Source organism: Sus scrofa, chromosome 13 (genome assembly GCF_054392235.1).
Source record: "Sus scrofa isolate SSC_HxYL_T2T_F1_AM1 chromosome 13, Sscrofa_HxYL_maternal_Yorkshire_Landrace_v2.0, whole genome shotgun sequence".
Taxonomy (NCBI): Eukaryota; Metazoa; Chordata; class Mammalia; order Artiodactyla; family Suidae; genus Sus; species Sus scrofa.
The window spans coordinates 182,668,271-182,687,247 of NC_139395.1; the positions used below are offsets into that span (position 1 = coordinate 182,668,271).

Here is an 18,977-nt window from a genome sequence, read left to right on the forward strand (position 1 = left end):
ACATTTAAACTTAGTATCTTTTACCTTATTATCTTTGAAAATATTAATTACGTCCTGATCTGAAAGATAAGAGCTTAGATACTATTTTCATATTTTAAAAATTATTTTGTGGAGGTAAATTTTTATTATTTATTTTTTTATTTCCCCAATATGTTATTATTATTTTTTCTACTGTATAGCATGGTGACCCAGTTACACATACACGTATACATTCTTTTTTCTCATATTATCATGATCTATCATAAGGGACTAAACATAGTTCCCAGTGCTACACAGCAGGATCTCATTGCTTATCCATTCCAAAGGCAATAGTCTGCATCTATTAACCCCAAGCTCCCAGTTCATCTCACTCCCTCCTGCTCCCACTTGGCAACCACAAGTCTATTCGCCAAGTCCATGATTTTCTTTTCTGTGGAAAGTTTCGTTTGTGCCATATATTAGATTCCAGATGTTAGTGATATCATATGGTATTTGCCTTTCTCTTTCTGACCTACTTCACTCAGTGTGAGAGTCTCTAGTTCCATCCATGTTGCTGCAGATGGCATTATTTCATTCTTTTTTTTATAGCTGAGTAGTATTCCATTGTGTGTATATAAACCACATCTTCCTAATTCAATCATCTGTCGATGGACATTTGGGTTGTTTCCATGTTTTGGCTATTGTGAATAGTGCTGTAATGAACATGCGGGTGCATGTGTCTTTTTTAAGGAAAGCTTTGTCTGGATATATGCCTAAGAGTAGGCTTGTTCTGTCATATGGTAGTTCTGTGTATAGTTTTCGAAGAAAACTCCATACTGTTCTCCATAGTGGTTGTACCAGCTTACATTCCCACCAACAGTGCAGGAGGGTTCCCTTTTGTGGAGGTAAATTTTTTAATGTTAAAAACTTTGGGGATTTTTGTGTTTCGGCATAATTCCTTCACTCTGTCACAAATGGTTAAACGATCCATCATCATAAAGACCTACTGCTTTAGAGTTCCCATAGTGGCTCAGTGGTAACGAGCTTGACTAGTATCCATGGGGTTGCAAATTCCATCCCTGAGGGTTAAGGATCTGGTGTTGCCATGAGCTGTGGTGTAGGTCTCAGACAGCATTGCTCTGGCTACTAAAAGTTGCTCTATTTTGAGATATTTTTTATTGCCATTTCCTTATAGACAGAGTTATGAAGAATGGAGATATTGGAATACATTTATTCATTCAAAGTATTAATTTATCCAATAAATATCCCTCTAACAACCACTATGTGCTGAGCACTAGATAGCCACAAGAGACACAGCACTGAGTAAAGACACTAGACCTGCTCTCAGATATGTTTATTTTTGAGAGAAACAAACATATCAAAAAATCACAAATGAATGTTTAAAGATGAATGATATACCAGGTACCTGCTAATACAGAGGAAATTTAAAAGATTAGTCTCAATCAAAAATATTTACTACCTAATGCCTGCATGAAAGGAATAGCGACATTGCAAAAACACCTGCCCTCCATTACCCCAGAGTCTCTGAAGGGAAGTAAGGAGTAAAAAGATAATGACTAAGCAAGACAATATGTTGGTACCACATAAGCCCTGAGAGCTGAATGGGCGTATCATAGGCATGACTAAACCTGCCAAATGGTTTTCTAATGTAATGACAGATGTAATGCAAAACAATACACTGCTTCATTATGTGTATACCTCCTAATATAAAACATCTACATCTGAGCTATGAGAAAAATACATTGAAGTTGTATCAAGCTACACATACTCTTTTCTTTTTCACATAAGCATTGATTACAAGTCTTTCTGACTAGTGGTTTCAGTCACAATTTGAAATGATTTGACTTAAATTATATCTTTCCTAGAGAAGATTTGTCCAAACACATAGAGAAAATCTTCCCAAAATATTCCAGGTTTTAAACCAATCAGTAAATGGAATTTTAACAGAAGTAACCACATAACTTAGATTTCCAAAGTCCAACTTATTATTGTGAAGAAATTGCTGAATACTCAGGATAAGTTCAATCAAAGCTTGACTGAGTTCATTCTAAGGTTTGTTAATCTTTGGGGGAAAATCTTATTGTGATTGTAGAATGCACTGGAAAACAAAGAAAGTCTTGTTCACCCCTCTCTAGGAATGATGGTACAGAGAGATAACTTGACTTTTAATCCAATGGTAAGGGTTTGAACTTTAGGATGTGGTAAATTTGTATTTAGTGGCATGTGAAAACTCTTGTCCTAACCTCCAGAGAACTGGAGAGCTGGAATTCTGGAAAGTAAATAAGACATTCATATATAAAGATATATATGTAATTATATATATATATTATATAGGCACATATATATAATTTAGTGGTTTCAATAGTGGTTTTACAGATATTTAGTGTTGAAAAGTTGGTTAAATTAAGACGTCTCAATTTTCAAGGCTCATGATATTAAATCATGATGCTATGGACTGAACATTTATGTCTCTTCCAATCCATATGTTGATTTGGAGGTGGGTCTTTTGGAAGGTGATTAGGTCAAAAGGGTGGAGCTCTCATTAATAAGAAATACTCACATACAAGAGACTTCAGGAGCTCCCCTAGCCCCTTCTTCCATATGAGGACACAGCAAGAAGATAGCCTTGGTATGAACAAGGAAGCAGATCCCCACCAGATACCAAATCTGACAACACCTTGACTTTGAAATTCTTAGTCTCTAAAATCATAAGAAATAAAATAAATCTTTGTTGTTTAAGACACCCATCTATAGTATTTTTTTTATTACAGCAATCCTAAGGGACTAAGGTGTATGCCACTAGGAAGAATGCCTGTTTTTCTCCCAATCAGCCACTGATTTTCAAAATAGTCTTTGTGGCATACCTCTTTATGCAAATTTTCAGTCATCCACATAAAGCATAATTGAAGAATGTACATTTTCCAAGCCCTCTCAGAAATTTCTGAAACACATTACTTACCAAGTTACACTGATAAATTTAGTTCTAAAAAGTAAATGTTACATAACATATATGTTAAGATTGCACCTATACCTACAGTGTTACTGTTAAATCTCAGCCTTAGGTTGGAATTTTTTTTTTTTTTTTTTTTTTTTTTTTTTTTTTTTTTTTTTTTGCTTTTTAGGGCCACTCCTGTGGCATATGTAGGTTCCCAGGCTAGGGGTTGAATCTGAGCTGTAGCCGCTGGCCTACACCCCAGCCACAGCAACATCAGATCTGAGCCACTTCTGCTACCTACACCACAGCTCACGGCAATGCCAGATCCTTAACCCACTGAGCGAGGCCAGGGATCAAACCTGTGTCCTCATGGATGCTAGTCAGATTCATTTCCGCTGAGCCACAGTGGAACTCCCTTTACGCTGGACTTTATTCCTTTTTCTAGGTGGACCTGTGAGATCTTGGTGTGCATACCTCACAACCCATATTTTCTACATGCACTGATTATTAGAGATGGCCAAGAATTCTCTCCCAGGTCTGACTTGGTTACCATATCTTATTGCCTGCCAGCAGAGCTGATCTTTTCTAGTTTCCACACATATTAACAAGCCCTCACTTTTTTCCCCATTTTTTTAAATGTCTAATTGAAGTAAAGTTAGTATAAAATGTGATAATTTCTACTGTACAACAAAGAGATTCATTTATATACATACATATAACCCTTTATTTTTCAGATTCTTTTCCCACATAGGTTATCACAGAATATTGGGTAGTGTTCCCTGTGCTATACAGCAGGTCTCTATTGACCATCCATTACATATACAATAGTGTGCATATGCCAATCCCAAACCACCAATCCATCCCTCCCCCAGCCTGTCCGCTTTGTACCATAAGTTTGTTTTCTGAAGTCTTTGAGTCTATTTCTGTTTCGTAAATAAGTTCATTAGTATCATTTTTTTTAGATTCCACATATAAGTGATATCCTATGATGTTTGTCTTTCTCTGTCTGACTTACTTCATTTAGTATGTTAATAATCTCTAGGAATCAATACCAGAATTCATGGGGCAGAGGAACGAATCAGTGAAATGGAAGACAGACTGGTAGAAGCCCTCACTTTTTTCTGGTTTTGGAGAGTAACTTCTTTAGGGGTCCTTTACAACCACTAAACAATGCCCGCATACTAATTCCTTTATCACTATCTAGGTATATATTATTGGCTCACTTAATTTTGTTATTATATTTACTCATTTTGTTGAATCAAACTTAATTTCTTATTTAATTCCTTATCTTTGGAAATTCTATATCTATGCTTTAAAAAAAGGAAAAAGTAGATTGATTAATTTCTAATTTGGAGTAGATAAACAGTTTTTCTGGACTTCTGTATGAAATAAAACAAAAACACAGAAATCTTTCACTGTACATTGTGGTCTATTCCAAAAGGCTATGTAAATCAATGCTATTCCTAGTCAATTAAAATTTAGTGCTTGAATAGTTCATGATTTGTTCTCTAACCTTGATGGACCAACTTGAGAGATGTCAAAAGTAGCTGCCAAGTTTAGGGAGGAAAGCAAGATAAGCATTATCCAGTCTCATAGATCTCTCAACATGTCTGTTTTTTATCACTTGCATTGCCAAACAATTCTATGTTCTAGAATGATCTCAGTGAATAAAAGAATGAAAAGATGCACTCTGCCTCTTTTTGCCAACACTGTTATATATCGGATTATCTGGACTTTAAAATTATGGCAGGGCATAAATAATGACAAGTATAACTACATGTCAGAAACATATATTATGTAGTCCAGGTGGATTATCATAGAACTATGGAATTTTAGTACTTCAAAGAACTTTAGAGACAATGTAACTGTTCACCTTTCAACGTATTTCCAAAATTTATTTTCTCTACCAATCAGTTGTAATACATCCTTTGTATAGACAATGTTAAGTGTAAAACATTTTTACATGTCATTTCTTTTAGGTGAACAATTGCTAGTTATACTTTAAGGAGAATGACTGAAATGCCTCAAGTAGGCTGTATATTCTGTAGATATAAATACCAAATCCTTCGGATTTGAAGCTGCTGCTGGAGCGTTCTATGTCCATGTTAGAGTACATACTTTTAGGAAACAAGACCCTCTGTCACTTACCATAATTTCAAAATTCATGTTAGTGATAAACATTCTAACCATATTAGAAATTTAAGGAAAAATATTTCTCAGTGTAGGTTAAAATATTAACTTCATCAACCAAACAGTCTGGGTCCTAGCACATTCTTCTGGTACTGAGGGACAATTGCAAAATAGATTATTCAGTTGCTCCCCTTTGACTTTAATTTGGTAAATTTCCACTCCATTAATACCTACAAATTTTTATCTATTTGCTCTCTTCCATTTTGTCAATAAGCATACATGTTGGAAGAAACACAGATATGTGATGTAAAGATTTTTTGAGCACAATTAATCAGTAAGCACAAATTAACAATTTTAATAATGCCAATTCTACCTAATTTTAATGAAAATTGTTTTGTGGGGTGTTCTTTATCAAAGTGTTAAGCAACCTTCATCAAATCACACAGCCTTTGCTTTGCCAAAACATTTTGCCTAATTGAATTAGCTGCTATAAGTTTAGCTACCTTCACTGCAAGTTGTCATAGGCATGGCTTTGTTTGAAAAGGAGTGCAGCTTCACAACTTCCACCTTGGCTGGCAAAAGGATGAATACACTTTTTTTAATGAATCTTTTTTTTCTAGGAGACCAGTGGAAGTTTAAATTCAAAATGCTTCCAAAGTCTGAAAAAATATTTAATGTTTAAATATATTACATTGATGCTATACTTTGAAGAAAACAGAAATTAACACAAATCTAAAGTGTACCTATAATCCTTTTTTAGCAAGGTATATTTTAGTTTTTAAATTGACAAATTTTTTGTCTAATTATAAATTTGATTGAAATCTGTGTCATTTTAGAAAATACTATTTTATAGCAAAATTTAGAAATTTCAGCAGAATGTTTCCTGTATTATTATTATGGCATATTTGACTAATGACAACTGTAACTATACTGCCAAAAAACTTTGATTCTGTAGCTCATTTATTTAACAGAAGTCGAATTTGAGAAATCAAAATTAAAGTGAGACAATAGCTTCTATATTCACTTTCAGCACTAAAAAAAATTTATGCTTTAGTATCAGGTGGCCCTTTTTAATGTGAGAATACTCAAATGTGAAATAACTAGGGTTATCTTTCTTCTGGCAGAGTAAATTAATTAATATATTATGAGCACATTCTATGAATGCTGTTTCTAGACATCTTCCACCCCATTCTTCCACCTTTCCCCATAAAAGTTCAGAAGAAAAGGCAAAAAATTACAGTGGAAACTAAGTAAACTCTGTCAGACGTAACTTTTCTTTTGTGTGACAAGCCGACTTCCAGAGGAGCTGAGGCTTATTAAGTTCCAGTACCTGTTATCTTATTGTAGTGAACACTTCATTCCATTTTTACATTCAGACCCTGTTCACCAAGTTTAGCTTCCAGCTCAGGTTATTTACTTATTTATTTTCTCATTTAGAGTGAAATATATATCCTTTACTTTAATTAGCCTGTGATTACAAGTTCCTTTTCAGCAAACTGTCCTCCTCCCTTTACATGCATCTTTATGCAAGGACCATTATTATGGCTGTAGTTTAAGTCATCCTCTCTCTGGAGTGAGTGTAGATATCAATGGTTTTAACTAGTTACTTGGAAAAAGGGATATTACCAATTTCCATGCTAGCCTTAACAGATACTATATCTTTTTAAGCTAATTTCAGGGCAATTTCATTTTCCCCAAATTAAAGATTCTGAAGATCAGGGAATGCTAGCTATTAGGCTTGGGTTATGTATGTAGTATTCTTTCCCTGCTGTTTATGACTAAATTTTCTGGAAGAAAATAACTAGATATATCAACTAGTCACTCTTCTTTCTCTTGAAAGAAAGAAGCAAATGCTCAAGTTATCTTCCCCCCCATCACTTTTGTGAAAGAATTTTTAGATGAAACTGCACTTGAAGAATATTTCAGTATTTTGTTCAACACACTCTTTGAAGGAAAGCGAAAGAAAATTAAGCTCACACTGTTTCTTCCTTTGCTATTAACAGAAGTTTTGAGAATTTCAAGCATACTTATAGTCTACTCATTGAACAAAAGTTTTTTTAAAAAAATCGAAGTTTTCCTGGATATCAAATATTTCCTTGTCTCTGGATATATTTGTTTATGTAAAAAACAAAACTTTTGGCAATCTGGACATATTTAGTATTTTTTTTTCCTTTTCCTTTAAGTTTAAAAACACATGACAAACATTTGTCATAAATCATAAGCTTACCTTACGTTCTTGGTTTTGATCCAGCAAGTGTTCTCCATCACAAACTCTTCATCTGGCATATTTAACTGATGACTCTACAGATAAAGCTGAAAGAAGATGATTTAATAATTCCTTTCATGTTCTAGTCTCAGGTTAAGTTGCCTTTATTTTACATTTATTTCAAACATTTTTCCCTTATTTATAAGCACTTATAAGTTTTCCTTCCTTTTCATATGGGGGAAAAAAGTGCTTTTACAAAGAATTATTTCGTGTTTATTTTTATTTTCCAGTATTATCTTTAATCTCTTTAAGAGCTTTTGCTTTCCTTCTAAACAAAATTTTGAAGGCAATTCTAATTAACACCTATTTAAGAAACAAACTCTATTAATGCTTAGTACATCCTAAGTACTAGGCATAAAAAATGATAGAAACTAATCTTTATGTAAAGAGCTTATGATTCATTTACAGTGAAAAGCAAAGGGGCTGTTCTGTTCAAGGAAGATCATGTAGTAAAAGAAAAAGAAAATACTGGCTTGGAATCTCACAGGCCTGGTTAAAAATCAAGGCTCAGTCATTATCAAGGTATATGACATTGGTCAAGTTCTTTACTCTCTCTGAATTTTTACAGTGTAACCTTTAAAATAGCTTCCTGGAAACAAAAGAGTGTAAGAATCCTAAGCTAAAGGTGGTGTTTTGTCTGTTATCTATAATTCTCAGATACATATTCCAAAGATACCACCATACAGAAGGCAAAGTAGTTTCAAAATCTCTATTTCTAAAGGAGGGCGTGAGAGAAATGGAAACCACCTGCAAATGTGATGAATGAAACAGAACAGTACAATGCACAATTCCACCATCTGCCCAAATGGAGTCTCCAAGGTTCTCTCTCCTACGCTGGCCATAATACACAAACAGGTATATGATCTAAAAGGTGGAAGCAAGAATGTGGACTGTCTAGGGACCTTGAGACTTGAGGAATAACAGAGTGGTGGATTCCCTGGGTTTCCTTTTTGCCTCCCATGTATCCTGGGCAGAGTGCCGAGAAAGAGTCTAGCTTAGAATCTCCAAGAGGCAAAGAAAAAACCAAAGAAACAGACAAACAAATCCTCCAGGGACAGCCATTTCCTAAAGGGACCTAACAGAATAAAATACAATTTTGGAAATAACCCCCCTACTATAGCCAAATACCAAGAGAACCCCTCTTCTGCATGGTTTCAGTGATGCAGATCAAGCAGCTGATCTTCCATCCTTTCCTATCAAAATAGGGAGCAGCACTCTGACTCCCCAGGCCAGTGGTGTTAACTGGAACAAACACTAAGCTATGCTTCCATCCTCCACCTGGTGGAAGAAGGTACTGCTCCGATTCTCCTGCCAGCAGGTGCTGATCTTCCTTTCCCACCCATTCATTTTTCCCCCCTATAGAACTAAAATAATAGACCAGAGGCTGGATACTTTTTTTTTTTTTTTTGTCTTTTGTCTTTTTAGGGCCGCACCCGCAGCATATGGAGGTTCCCAGGCTAGGGGTCTAATCAGAGCTGCAGCTGCCGGCCTACACCACAGCCACAGCCACAGCAATGCCGGATCCAAGCCATGTCTGCGACCTACACCGCAGGTCATGGCAATGCCAGATCCTTAACCCACTGAGAGAGGCCAGGGATTGAACCTGAAACCTCATGGTTTCTAATTGGATTCGTTTCCGCTGCGCCATGATGGAAACTCCTGGATACTTTTTTAATACAGTACTTTTCCACTGCCTGTAACCAGCTTGTTTAACTTTTTAAAATCCATTTCTTCTGGTTTCATCACTTAGGACTCAAGTTTTTATACTAGGTTCTGGCATTCATGCTTTCTAAAATGTTATTTTATTTCCTTCTGCTAGACAACTTCTTAATTCTTTCTATTCCAGAAAAAAAAAATCTTCTCTAAGGAAAGTGAAGCGTGGTGATAATTTTCATGTAAGCACACTTCCAAAATACCGATTACAATTTATTTCTGTATTTGTAATAATTTTAACTTCAAGTTTACTGCATTTTAGAAATGGATGAATATTTTTATTTTCTTTTATTCTATAAAATGTTATTTATATCAGAATTAAGTTTATAAGCATAACAAGATATCAGAGCAACATTGAGAATTTAAAAATTAATGTTTGATACTATCAAGAATAAACAAGCATATCTATCATTAATTTGGGGGCAGGAGCTATACAATTTTACATTCCCACCAACAGTTTACAAGTGTTCCCTTATCTCCATATCTGCTCCAGCACTTATACTATTTTTAATAATGGGCATCCCGAGAGGTCTGAGGTGGGTATCATGTTGTGGTTTTGATTTTCATTTCCCTGTTGATGAGTGATGTTGTTCATCTTTTCATGTATTTAATACACAATAAAAAATTAATAAGGGCATAGTTTAAAAAATAACTTAAATTGTAATTCTAAAGCTGTGGATGTGCCATTTTGGCAATATCATTTTACGTTAAACTCAGAAATGCTTGAGAAAAATGTTTCTAATAATTTTCAGTTTTTTTGTGTCCTTTTCATATTACTTTTTCATTTTTATAGTGGGGTAGTTAATTAACACTGAGAAATTAGTAGATACTGACAATGTCATCTTCCTCATAAAGATCTCTTTGTTTTTGAAAAACATCATTTCAAAAACATGTTGGTTTTTATTTTTTTAAGTGATATGATTTGGGGACTGTTTCATCTGTTCTGAAATTTTACTGAAGATTGAAAAAGATTGTGCTCAGCTTATAGCATTTTTTTCACATAAATAAATTACTGTGGAAATCTAAACATGTAAATAATTTATAATGTGATGAGTTGTTTGCAGGCTGATAAGTTTGCGAAATCCAAAATTGGATTTCCTTGGCTTCCCTCAGTTGACTTTACGGTGTCTCATATCAAGGCACACAGCTTTTTATCTCACCCCTATTTCACAGGGTCAAGAATTGATATTAACCCTTTTCCAAACGAACAGCTACAAATGAAAAATCACATAGCAAAAATATGGCCGCAGGATATAAAGAAGAGTAGAAGGGTAAAAGGGTAGAAGTGTGGCTTTTTTGAGAAATAACCAAGTGAAAAAAAAATGATATTTTTAGATTCCTAAGTATCTTGAAAGAGAAAAAAAAATGAAAGAACAAATGATAGGCTTTTTCCTGGAACTGACACTGTACCAAAAGGAAAATGCAATGAAGGAAATGAAAAGCTGCTCCGTGACCTTTCCTTTAATGTACTGAAGATAAGGTTTGCTTGTTCTTTCTAATAATGTGGCTGGTAAAATAAGGATTCTTATACTTTACACTCTCCAGTCCCCCCTATTGTACAGAAAATCACATATTGCCCTTTAAGGCTTCAAATATAAAATACAAAAAACTACTAAGGTACTCATGGCTTTAGCCACTTAAATTCCATTCACTTATAAATCTTATTACACACAAGCTGTTTTCATACCAGAGTGAACCGAAGGGCTTAGATATATGTATACAATGAGCGCTCTCTGGGGAAAAAAAATACATGGATCAATGCTGGAGGCCCTAGAGCTCCAGTAACAGTGCAGAATGTGGCAAAGAATGAATGCAGTAACAGTGCAGAATGTGGCAAAGGATTCAGAAGGAATCAAGAGACAGTATTCCTCGGTTACACTTGATTCAAGATTTCACCAACACTCCAGGGATGAGTGAATAAATATAATGTAATTATAATATTAGCACCAAAGGTAATAACTTGAATAGTAACAACAACTGCTAACAAATATTAAGCACTCAATTCCTGGTAGGCACTGTGTCCTAAATGATTTGCTTGTAGTATTTGATTTAATTCTTTTAATAATTCTGATCCTAGGATTTCAAATGATAAAATTGAGGCATGGAAAAGATTTTTTAAAAATATCTAAGATGACATAATTCCCAGGTAGAAGCAATAGGCTCCAAAGTAATGTAATCTGATATATTTTTTTTTATTTTAATTTTTTTCTTTTTATGGCCTCACCTGCAGTATACGGAAGTGCCTAGGCCAGGAGTTGAATTGAAGCTGCAGCTGCAGGCCTATGCTACAGCCATTGCAACACCAGATCTGAGACACATCTGTGACCTAAACCACAGCTTGTGGCAGTGCCAGATCCTTAACCCACTGAGGCCAAGTAGTGAACCTGCATCCTCACAGAGACAACCCTGAGTCTTTAACCTGCTGAGCCATAGCAGGAACATCAGCAATCTGGTCTTTTAATCTATGTTATCACTATATTATATTGTATGTACTTATATCTAAATATGAAAATGTTTATTTATTTTTGTTCAGTAAATGCTAATTAAATCCATAGTGTGGGTGCATTTTTTTTTCCATTTGCTTTATATATGAATGTAAAGTTACAAGCAAAATAATCTTCCAGTTTATGCAAGGCAGATTTTTCTAGATTTGGATCTGTATAAAGTCAACCGAGGTCAAGATATTCTGGTTCCCACGTAATTAAGTGGTTTTTTACAGAACACCTGAAGGGGATATCTTCCTTTAAGACAATATTACACATATAGATTTGCTCCCATGGGAAATTGCTATTGACCCAGTGAAAACTGTGGAAATATATAGTCAATTTTTAGGAAATGTTCCATTTTTATGTAGTCGATCTCCAACTATTTGCAACAGGTTTGCAAGTCTATCAATAGTAGTTTATGTAAATTTTTAATGTTTATCCTTATTATACACAGATGAATGCATTTCTTAGTACCTACCATTTGAAACAAAACCAATAAGTTGCTGAAGCCTTCTGATATATGTTCCCTTTGGTATTTTATTAATGTTTCTTCTGTTCATATTATGCAAAATAAAAATGATTGCTTATTATATGAAGATATTCTTTGTTGCTTATTTTTCTTGAACGCTTACTCATCCTGTGCAAATGAATAAAAAATATTATTTATCACAAGTACCACATTAAAATAATTGCTGCTTTTCTCATAGAAGAAAAAAAATTAAGTATCTGAAATATTTAGATTTTAATTCCTTCATATTCATTTTTCTCCTCTTCAAAAGAAAAATTAAAACATAATCAAGGGCTTACTGTCCAGGACTCAGGGATTCTGCAGGCTGTCATGTTTCATCTACATTATTACATTGAACTTTTCCAACATACTTTCACATTATGACATGTTTTGCACTAATAAACATTCAGCCTGATAGTTTAAGATTATCAATAGCACTACAATCCATGTATTTTCTACACTTAAAATGTCTGATAGCAGTAACATAAACTCGTATGTCATTTTACATTTTACAAAGCACTTTTGCAACCTGTTCTAGGTAGATCAGGTGTGATTTTCAAGCTTTCACAATTGCATCCTCTGCTATGCTTACAAACTAATCTTCCTGAATTCTTACCTCAGTTGCATTGGACTGCAGAATATTCTTTTTATAAAGCTACAAGCTTGCCTTTCATTTGCTATTTTTAATTTTCATGTAATAGAATCTTTCCTGTCACTGAAGACCCAGTTCAAATATTTCCTCCTCCATAAGAATTTGCTCATTTCCTCCACCTGATAGTTCTATATTTCCCCTTCTAGTTTCCTAGAGCACATTATTATCTCTTACATTTCCCTTCTCTCTTACTTACAATCAATTAAACAAATATATTATCTCTCCCTTGACATGGTAGGCTTATTGATGTTTGTTGTTGTTGTTTGTTTTATTTTTGTTTTTTCCTCTAGCAGCCCCTAACATAGCTAGATGAATTCCCTATTAGTATTTTACGTGGAAAGAATGAATAAACCTTAGAAGAGAATACAACAAACCTTAGAAGAGAATAAACCTTAGAAGAGAATTCTGATACAAGACACTTAAGGTATTCAGCATAGGCATTCTGTCTCAAGCCAGTACACGGAAAGAAGATAATATTAGATAAATCCTAAAAGCACATTAAAGTTTTAGCACCTTCTGAAATCAAATCACTCTACCCTCAAGCATAGTTCACTCCTTTTATCTGGAACTCATCAGGATCTCATGATTTATAACTGTGAATTCATGTTTTGCTTGTCCTCCTTAGTCATGTGCTCATCATTTGTCACATACTTTCTTAGATTTCTGTGGGGAGAGGTATTTTTTCATTATTTCACCTTAAATTCTGCATGTTAATCTAAAACTCTCTTTGAATGGCTGAATTAAGAACAAGCAAATGCACAAAAATGAAAAATAACAAAAATTGATTTCTAAAAACTTAAGTCATTGTATATATTTTAATCGAAAACAGAGACATCAAGGTAATTATCTTGACCTTAATATTGGTTTTCAATGTATTACATGAGTGTAGTGTGTATTTCTTTTAAAGAGTACAGAAATTTGAAATTTCATAAAATCTTTAGGCTATAACAAAATCGTAAAGAAATGATGATATAATAGTAGGCAAAAATGTTATGAACTGGGCATCTACCAGGCTTTTGTGCTTGAGTTGCAAACCCCATTTTGTATATAATTATCAGGAGTGTGTGTTAGCTTAACCCTTTTCCTAGCCTCCTTTTTTCCTAGGTACCATTGGTGCTTTTAAATCATTCTTTTCAAAGAACTCCCGTGATTGCCTCACTTTGTAGGCAATGCCTGTAATTCCAAAATGTGTCAAAATCTGTCACAGATCTGCTTCATTATTTAGTTAAACTTGGAAAAAAAAAAGAAGATATTTTATCTCTATCCAAAGGCATTTTTGTAGAAGAAATTACATACAAACACACAGCACAAAAGAAACTGAACGAGAAAAGAAAATTGACATTTTGATTTGTGGACTCTCCAGTGGGTCTATCATTCATCTACAGAAATATCACTATTGTCACTCTTCTCAGGCAGGGAGACTAATTGGTGCAGCTGTGGCAGAACACAGACTTTCTTCGGGGAAAGCCGCCTCACAAAGACACAGAAGTGCTAAAGGACCTGCAGGTGTTAAGAATTGAGTCTAAAAGAGGAGACTGGGTTTGATTAGAAAGAGTGAAAGACGTATAGATGTGTCTTTCTGAACACCAAGTTACTAATATGCTTTTTTGTGTGGAAGACAGTTCATTCGTTGAGCAAATATTTTTGATGTGTGCTCTGGATAAAGCATTGTAGTAATCACTTCCTTTAGCTTAAAAAACAAATAGAATCGGACACAATGGAAAAGATGGCAAAGAATCAACATAGAAAATGAACTTACTCTGAGGTCATGCAGTGCCTTGTTTGGGTTTTCTTTTTCCGAATGTGACGCCCATCCAAGTCATTCTAGAAACCACAAAGGTGATAGTGATAGCTAACATTTACCAAGATGCAGAGAAATGCAATCATTTGCCCAAGGTCGTATCCACGTTTCCCAGTTCTCAGGTGAAACATTGACTTTAGTCTACTCTTCTGTGAACCAGTCAGACAAGAGTTCATGGCCACAATATCCATTTGCACCACCTTGGTGTTTTCATAAGAATTATTATTTGTAATTTTAGGATAATGAGATCTTGCACACCAGGCTGGAGACCAGGTGAGGGAAGGAGGAATAAGATCAGTCATTTGCTGCAATGCAAGGAGAAGCTGGGGTTTTCCCTGCAGCAAGAAAATGCCTCAGAGCTCATACCCCCAACCCCCGCCGTCTCACAGGACTACTTTATCTACCATTCCTCCCAGTGTTTAAGGGGAAAACTCTCAATGGAGAGTGAGAAGACTCATTATTTGGGCACTCTTGAGCAGGTTTTTTTAACCTCTGTAGGTTTCAGTTTTCTCGCATCCTCAGGCTGCATTTTTCAAAGCATTTATTCCACTGTATTTTCTTTCTTATCTGGGTGTTCTTGGGCATAAAGATTGTGTTTTCTTTTTATCTGTATAAGCTTAAAGCCTAGACTAGGACATAGCAAACATTAAATGATAAATAACTAGCAAATCAAAGACTAACCTGGGGATAAATATTCTCCTTATCTACCTCATGAAATTGCTATGAATATTAAATAATGGAAACACTGTGAAAAGACTGTATATCTTTAAAATGTTGTGTAATGCAAAGAAGCATAGCACTTGTGCTTATATTATCATTATTCTAAATGTTATTTACTTACGCTAGTTTACTTCATTCGTATGAAGACTGACATGGGAGGGATAATTGTTATCCACTTTTTATGGATGTGAAAACTGAGCCATGGAGAGATAAACAAAAATGCCCAAGGAAACTTAACCCTTACTTGTATGAGCAGGGTGTGCACCCATGCAGTCCAGTACTAGAATCTGGGCTCTGAACCTATTTTTGCAGTCAGTTAATTTATATATTAACCTTATCAATATGCCTCTATGTTTCCTAATTGAAATATCAAATGACTGAAAAAGAGTGAATTACCATTGGAGAGTAGTTTATGAAGGCAGGACTGAGATAATAGACAACTGTGAGTCAGACACACCTGTTAAACCCTCATTCTGCTACTCTCTTTTACATTATCTTAAGCTTCGTACCAGAGACTTAGTCTCCTTATCTGTGAAATGGATGCATTTTTTCACCCATAGGATTGTTCTAAATGTTGTATTCTGTAGCACCAAGTAGGACGTCAGTAATGTATAGCAGTTATTAATATCATTGATGCCATTACAAATGTTTCTCTTTTTTTTCTAGCTTCCCTTATTTTATTTTTTATATAATCATCCTTTCAACACATGGATTGGGCCTCTACTATGAGACAGGTACTGCTCTAAGGGCTGGGGATACATTAGGGGATAAAATATTCAGAGAGAGCTATGCATATAAAGTTTACCTTCTAATGGGAATAAAAAGGTAATGCACAGATTATGTAAATGAAACTTATACTAGAAGATAATAAGGGCTGTAGAGAAAAAAAAAAATGAAGCATTGAGGTTGTATAGGATATCCCAGAGGAGGGGAGGGTTTATCATTTTAATGTAGTGGTAAGAAATGACCACATTTAAAAAGTGACAATTCACAGAACACTTGCAAAGGTAAGAGAGGAACTGGAGTTCCCGTCGTGGCGCAGTGGTTAACGAATCCGACTAGGAACCATGAGGTTGCAGGTTCAAGCCCTGGCCTTGTTCAGTGGGTTAAGGATCTGGTGTGGTGAGCTGTGGTGTAGGTCGCAGACGCGGCTCAGATCCCATGTTGCTGTGGCTCTGGCGTAGTCCAGTGGCTACAGCTCTGATTAGACCCCTAGCCTGGGAACCTTCATATGCCACAGGAGCAGCTTAAGAAAAGGCAAAAAGACAAAAAAAAAAAAAGAGAGAGAGAGAGAGATAAGAGAGGAACCAGGTGAATATCTCAAGGAATAGCATTTTGAGTAGATGGTACAACTAGTCTAAGAGGCTGGAAATGAGATTGTGCTGGTTTATTTGAGGAACAGCAAGAAAGTCCCTGTGGATAGAGCTGACTGAGGGAGGAGGAGAGAAATAAGAGTGAGATGGGGTCATCAAAGGAAGGGCACTTTCTAGGGCCCACTGTAAGCATTTTGAGTTTTATTCTGAGTGAGATGGAACACCTCTGGTAATTTTGAGATGAGCAGAGTCATAAGCTGAGATCTCAGGCTGGTGTGTTGAGCAGAAATGGTAGAAAGGGGAGGATGAGAGCCAAAATCAGTCTAAAAGCCTTTATAATGAACATGCTGAGAGATAATAATGTCTTGGGTCAGAGTATTTGGCAATGGTGAAGTTGAGGACATCTGTGTCGTGTTATCATCTGATTCCCTTTATTAGCCCCCAAACACTGGCAAAAGATGGAGGCAGATTTTGAAGAAGGCAAGATGCCTCAAGCGTCACCTCAAATGCAGACTTGGCATGGTCTACAGGCAAGAGGAGGTTATTCTCTAACTGGGAGAAGTAGGTCGACTTTACTGTTTAAAGCGTTCAGAAGAATTTGGAGGTTCTAGTTAGGATGTCAAGTTAGGTTTTCCAAAGCCAGTCCCAGTGCCACACTCTTTCTCTCTGAGGAGCCTGAATTTAGCATAGGACACTCCCCAAGATTAAAATTCAGCCTATTTCAAAACTCCATTATTCTCAAAATTTGGCTCCAGACCTCATTTTCAACACAACCTGCTCTCTGGCTGAAGATACAGGCCCTTTACACATCACATCAAAGCCTTCTGGCTTTCACTTTGTGCCCTGCGTTAATAGTTGACTGATTTGGTCCTATTAGTTTCTTCCTTCAGTGCATCACTTAAAAACAACCAATCACCAGCAAAGTCCCTATAATTACCACTTCTCTCCCAAGAGTAGCTTATTGAGGAGTAATAGCAATAATTATAAGGACTGGCGTGATGGACAGAGATTCTACTAGGAAAACAAAGAAGTAAAGTAGAGAGAGAGAGCTGTTAACAAGCAGGTTTTCACGGAGTTCCCGTTGTGGTGCAGTGGTTAACAATTCCGACTAAGAACAATGAGGTTGCAGGTTTGGTCCCTGTCCTTGCTCAGTGGGTTAATGATCCGGTGTTGCCGTGAGCTGTGGTGTAGGTTGCAGACGCGGCTCGGATCCCTCGTTGCTGTGGCTCTGGCGTAGGCCGGTGGCTACGGCTCCGATTCGACCCCTAGCCTGGGAACCTCCATATGCCGAGGAAGCGGCCCAAGAAATGGCAGAAAGACAAAACAACAACAACAACAACAACAACAACAACAAAAACCAAGCAGGTTTTCACTACAGGTAACCGGAGTTTAATCTCCCTAGGAGTCTGGAAGTTAAGGTAGAACTGAGGCCTCAGAGTGAGCCCAGCAGAACAAAAGCTGAGGTTTTTATATGTACATTCCCAATAGTCACTGCTTTCAGCCTACTCCCAGAGAGCTCTATTTCTTGGCACTTAATTCTGGAGATACCCATGGTAGAGGGAGGTCCAGCCGCTAGGGAAGGGCCTCAGGCAATGAATTACAGATGCTAGCAGCTGGAAGTCAGTCTGGTGTGCACTACAATTGAGAGTCCTGACCACGATGTATGTTCAGGTCATCAACAGTGTCTAGCGTATCATTCTACTGTGGAAGAACGTGTGGGTAGCTTCTAGGTTTTGGCTTTTATGATTAGTGCTGCTGAGAACATCCTTGTACATGCTTTTTTTTTTTTTTGTGAACACATGTATGTGTTTATATTTGGTATATACCTAGGACAGGAATTTCTGGGTCATGGAGTACACATGTTCAGCCTATTAGATACTTGAATATTTCTCTAAAAGTGTCATACTCTCATCATGGATTCTGAGGATGGCAAGTGTTCCATGTTGTTGTTAATAGTTAATATTTTCTGTCCTTTCTCAATTTAGCGATTCTGTGAATGTTATTGTACATGTATGGTTCTAATTTACTCTTCACTGATGAGTGAAATTGTACATCTTTTGAGAATCAAATATCCTCTCTTCTAAACTGCCTGTTCTAATATGTATTTTTAATGAAATGATATACTATAAACTTGATTTTGTTTCTTCTTTTTTCATTCGTATTTTTGATGTTTTTTGAAATCTATCAGTTTTACATGTAAACTCAATTCATTTATTTTACCTATTCAGTATTATGCTTATACAACATAGCATTTATCTATTCCCCTAGAGATGAATACCAATTTAGCTTCCAGTTTTTTTCTCAGTGAAAACGCTATGAAAACCATCCTTTTTCATGTTTTCTTTTGGTTAGTGTGAGCATTCCTTTGGGTTATGTATCAAGAATAGGGACATCTATATTGTGGATATATATCAACTAAAGTTCAAAACCTATTGCAAGATTAAGAGTAACAATTTATATTCTCATGAAGTACC

At 35.8% G+C, this 18,977-nt stretch overlaps 1 long non-coding RNA gene across 4 annotated transcripts in view; it reads left to right on the forward strand.

The window, feature by feature from the left end:
- Positions 1-18,977, forward strand: part of LOC146397797 (uncharacterized) — a 360,152-nt gene that overhangs the window by 312,410 nt on the left and 28,765 nt on the right. The window contains exon 6 of one of the 4 annotated variants that reach the window (XR_014823597.1): positions 15,857-15,924. The exons of the other annotated variants lie outside the window; for them this stretch is intronic. This is a non-coding gene — a long non-coding RNA (uncharacterized LOC146397797). The remainder of the gene's footprint in view (positions 1-15,856; positions 15,925-18,977) is intronic. 4 annotated transcript variants of the gene reach the window in all.